The 5455-nt window shown below is 41.3% G+C and overlaps 1 pseudogene; it reads left to right on the forward strand.

Moving 5' to 3' along the window:
• Positions 1 to 4195: 4195 nt before the first annotated feature.
• Positions 4196 to 4556, forward strand: LOC101112379 (V-type proton ATPase subunit F-like; annotated as a pseudogene).
• The last annotated feature ends 899 nt before the right edge of the window (positions 4557 to 5455 follow it).

Genomic DNA, 5455 nt, shown 5'->3' on the forward strand with positions numbered 1-5455 from the left:
AGTTCACAGGGTCACAAAGAGTTGGACATGACTGAGCGACTGGACTGAACTGAACTGAACTGAACTGAACAGAAAACTCTCTTTCCAGTGGCTATAAAATCAATTTTCTGAACTGAACATTCTCTTCACCTATCATCTTTTCCCTTGAGATTTAAAATATTTATGTATCTGTTTTAGCTCTCCTTAGCTATTTTTTTAAAAATAATTTATTTATTTTTTGCTATGTTAGCAATGGCAACCCACTCCAGTACTCTTGCCTGGAAAATCCCATGGATGAAGGAACCTGGTGGGCTGCAGTCAATGGGGTCGCTAAGAGTCAGACATGACTGAGCGACTTCACTTTCACTTTTCACTTTCATGCATTGGAGAAGGAAATGACAACCCACTCCAGTGTTCTTACCTGGAGAATCCCAGGGATGGCGGAGCCTGATGGGCTGCCATCTATGGGGTCGCACAGAGTTGGACACGACTGAAGCGACTTAGCAGCAGCAGCAGGTTTTTGTTGCTGTGTGAGCTTTTCTCTATTTGTGACAAGCAGGGGCTACTCTTCATTGTGGTACACAGGCTTTTCATTGCAGTGGCTTCTCTTATTGCAGAACAGTCTTTAGGCATATGGGCTCAGTAGTTGTGGCTCCCAGTATCTACAGCACAGGCTCCATATTTGTGGCCCACAGACTTAGCTGCTCAGTGGCATGTGAGATCCTCCTGGACCGGGGATTGAACCTGTGTCTCCTGCATTGGCAGGCAGATTCTTCACCACTGAGCTACCAGGGAAACCTCTCCTTAAATATCTTGAAGGTAGGAACAGTCTTGGACATTTTTATTTACGTGCCTTGTGTATCTTGGGTGCTCAGAAAATATTTATTGAATGAAGCAAAAGATTTATCCTGTGGATGTTGAATAACAATTTAAGAATTAGAGGATAAGGTAATATTTACAAAAATGATTACACCAGGTCATTAATTGGTCTCCGTTTTAAGGAGTCTTCATTATTCCTAAAGATTTCTTTGAATATAGATTAAATTCTCAAACATAGTGTAGAGTTTCATTTGTGTGCTTATGTTAGAAGGAGGGAGTGGGTTAAGCACAGATGGATGGCTGAAGAGACAGGGAGGCAATAGAGAGGCCTGAATCCCCTCCTTTTGGCATGGGGAAATGTAGGAATTTCCAGTGGTCATGGCCAGGATTACCTGGCTAGAGCAATTTTGCTAATAGCCCAGTCAAGGAGGCTGGCTATCAGATGAGGCACCTTAGCAACAAGAGGCAATAGGATGTTCTGCTATATGGGAGGCTCTTCTGTCAGAGAGCAGCAGAGGAGTAGGGCTTCTTGGAGACTCATGAAGAATCTTGATGTATGTCCAACAAGCAGATCAGTATTTAGGCATTGTCGCACCGAGGGCATCTTCAGCCTGTCAACATGAGAGAAGCTGGAATAGCCGCAATGAGGATTAAGCTTTAAAGAGAGAGGAAGGGGACTTCTCTGGTGGTCTAGTGGTTAAGATCCCATGGTTTCAATGCAGGGGATCCAGGTTTGATCCCTGGTCAGGGAACTAAGATCCCACATGTGGCATGGTGTGGACAAAAATAATTCTTTTTTTTTTTTTTAAAAAAAAAAAAGGAAGGAGGTGTCTCAGAGCCAGACCCTGCCAACACCTTTCATCTCAAACCCCATAGTCAGGACCACCACACAAGCCTCACCTGAAGATAAGGAAAGGAGATGAGATTTTTTTTTAAACTTGGAAGTTAATGCTTTAATTCAACCAAATTTTAACACCCCATAGTGGCCACAAAACTAGGGAATCTTCATGAGATCATATTGCTGTACTGGAAAGGGAGGTTCAACAGTCCCCTAGAGAAGATAGTACAGTAACTGGCAACACTCCAGCCACTTCATTTTCAGATTCCACCAAGCTGAAACTTCTCAGTAAACCCAGTTACAGTAGTCAACAAAGGACTGTCTTGGTCTTCTAGGGCCATATACTGGGTGACTTAACCAACAATATTTATTTTCTCACAGTTTTTGGAGGCTGGGAAGTCCATGATGGAAGTTCTGTCAGGTTTGGTGTCTAGTGAGGGCTCTTTCTGTCTTGCAGAAGGCCACCTTCTTGCTGGTGGGGTGGATGGGGGTATGGGATGAGATGAGATGAGGTGAATCTCTAGAGTTTTTTCCTGTTTTGTAAAGTCACCAGGTCTATCAGATTAGAGCTCCATGCTGATGACCTAATTTGACCTCTCTCACCTCCTTAAATGCCTTATCTCTAATATAGTCTCATGGCGGGGGTCGGGGGGTGAGAGGGTTGTAGTGCTTATGACTACATGTTGACTAAAGTCAAGATATGACTTTAGGGGTACACAATTCATTCCACAGCAAAGACCTCTTACCATGAGGCAGAAATTATTTACCAACACAACAGAATAGAGCAAACCAGGCTAAAAAATGATTTCCCATTCTATCCCAAATAAATGCCTGTGTGCTAAGTTGCTCCAGTCATGTCTGACTCTCTGCAACCCCATGGACTGTAGCCCACCTGGCTTCTCTGTCCATGGGATTTCCCAGGCAAGAATACTGGAGTGGGTTGCCATTTCCTCCTCCAGGGGATCTTCCTGATTCAGGGATTGAACCTGCATCTCCAATGTCTCCTACATTGCAGGTGGATTCTTTACCTGCTGACCCATCAGGGAAGCCCCAAATATCCCCAATGCCTGGATTTTGCAATTTCAAATAGAAGCAAGAACTTTCAGACCTTCATTAAATAAATCTTGGATATATGGTCATGATTAAGACCAAAGGAACTAAAAAGCTGATTAGAAATTCAGAGGCTCAATCATTTGTCTCCAATGCTGAGGTAGTTGATGCTGCCAAATACTGGGGGACTTGGGGGAGCGAAATTTCAGAATAATTTATCATGGCTTAAAAGTCAAAATATGTTCTTCAAAAATTAACATGTGTCATTGGCAATCTAGAGCTCAACAGCAGCAAGCCGAAACCTACAATCAACAATACATTGGAGAATACAGATAGTAGGAATTAGATTGAAAATTTAAGGCCAAGTCCCCTCCCACCTAAAAAGGTTGCAACTGAAATCCACTTGTTAAGTCAGAATAGAAAGTCTGCTCTTAAGAGATGTTTCTGACTTCGAGTTTTCGGTGTGACATGTAAAGAGCTTAGAAGCACTCACAACAAGAAAACAACTGTTCTCAAGGAAAAAATCAACAATTCTTGTATTCATCAGAGAATGGAGCTCCTTGGTAAACTCCTGCCCTCCAAACTGGAGAGACAAAGAAAGGAAAAGCCATAACACTAGAGGAAATTTTAGCCTCTGACATCACAATTACAGCAAAGAGTGTACACAGCCTACCCCTTCCTAGTCAGATAAAGTTAAACCTCACACTCCCTCAGATCCTCTTACCCAATACATTATGTTTGGCTTTCAATTTTTAAAAATCACAAGTCATACAAAAACACAAAAAGCACAATCTGAGTGAGCAAAGGAAGCATCAGAACCAGACTCAGATATGGCAGAGAGTTTGGAATTATCAGACTGAGAATTTAAAATAACTATGATTAATATGCCAAGTGTTCCCAAGGGAACAGTAGACAAATGCAAGAAAAGATAGGGAAAGTAAGAGAGATGGAACTTTAAGAAAGAATCAAAAGAAAATGCTAGAAATCAAAAACTCTGTAACAGAAATGATGAATGTGTTTGATGGATTCATAAAGAAAAGAATCAGTTAACTTAAAGATATACCAATAGAAACTTTCAAAACTGAGAAACAAACAGAAAAGAATGAAAAAGACTGAGCAGAATGTTCAAGGACTGTGGGACAGTTACAAAAAGGGTACATGTGTGTAATATCAATACTGAAAGGAGCAGAAAGAGAGAAAGGAACAGAAGAAATATTTGAAGTTTTAAAGGCTGAGAATTTTCCAAAAATAAAAGACAGACACCAATCCACAGATCCAGGAAGCTCACAGCACAACAAACAGGATAAATACCCCCCAAAATCGATATGTAAGCATATCATATTCAAGCTGCAAAAAAAATCAAAGATTAAAAGAAAATCTTGAAAGAAGCCAGATAAAATAATGCCTTACTTTATAGAGGAATAAAAACAATTCAACTGGTTACCTTCAGAAACCATCCAAACACAAAGAGAATAAGGTAAAATGCTTAAAGTATTGCTGACTGTGAGGATGGCGGGGAGCGGAAAGCTAATGGCAGTGATGGGAGACAAGGACACCGTGACTGGCTTTCTGCTGGGTGGCATAGGGGTGCTTAACAAGCACTGCCAACCAAATTTCCTGGTGATGGAGAAAGATACTACCATCAGTGAAACTGAAGACACATTCCAGCAGTTTCTAAACCAGGATGACATCAGCAGCATCCTTATCAACCAGTACACTGCAGAGATGGTGCAGGCATGCACTTGATGCCCTCTGGCACTGCATTCCAGCCATACTGGAGATCCCATCCAAGGAGTACCTCTGTGATGCTGCCAATGTCTCCATCCTGCACAGGGCCAGGGGCATGTTCATGTCTGAAAACCTGCACTAAGGGACTCTCCACGGCCATGTAGCTTCTCCCTAGGCTTACCATCAGCCCTTGTCTAAGATATGAGCCTCTGAGTTCCAATTCCCTGCCCCTTCCCACTCCACTGAGGGGCTAGGTGAGGTGCTTCCAGGTACCAGGGCTCTGCCATTAAAATCAAGGTTGGTTAGGGTAAAAATAAATAAAGCAGAGCAGATGCAAATACTGGTGTCAGAAATGAAAGCGAAACCAGCACTACTGATCCCATGGACAGTAAAATGATAATTTAAAAATACAGTTGACCCTTGAATGACACTGGTTTGAACCATGCAAACTTTTTTCCAATAGATACAACAGCACTACATGATCCACAGTTGATTGAATCTTAGATGCAGAACCATGAATGTGGAGAGCCTACTATAAAGTTGTGCATGAATTTCTTATTGCACAATGAATCAGTGTCCCTAACCCCCATGTTGCTCAAGGGTCAACTATATTTTGAACAACTTTACAACCACTAATTTGATAAAAGATGAAATGGACCAATTCTTTGAAAGACAAAATCTGCCAAAACTCACACAAGGGGAAATAGATAATCTGAGTAAATCTATAACCATTAAAGAAATTGAAATCAGTAATTAATAACCTTCCAAAACAGAAAATACCAGGCCCAAATGGTTTCACTATATTTTTAATAAAAAAATTAACACCAAAAACATTTTGTATTGGGGTATAGCCAATTAACAACGTTGTGATAGTTTCAGGTGAACAGTGAAGGGACTCAGCCATACATATACATTTATCCATCCTCCCCCTATCCCCCCTGCCATCCAGACTGGCATTTAATATTGGGCAGAGTTCCATGTGCTATACAGTAGTTTTTTGTTGGTTATCCATTTTAAATATAGCAGTGTGTACATGACCTT

Source organism: Ovis aries, chromosome X, assembly GCF_016772045.2.
Source record: "Ovis aries strain OAR_USU_Benz2616 breed Rambouillet chromosome X, ARS-UI_Ramb_v3.0, whole genome shotgun sequence".
In the NCBI taxonomy this organism is placed as follows: Eukaryota; Metazoa; Chordata; class Mammalia; order Artiodactyla; family Bovidae; genus Ovis; species Ovis aries.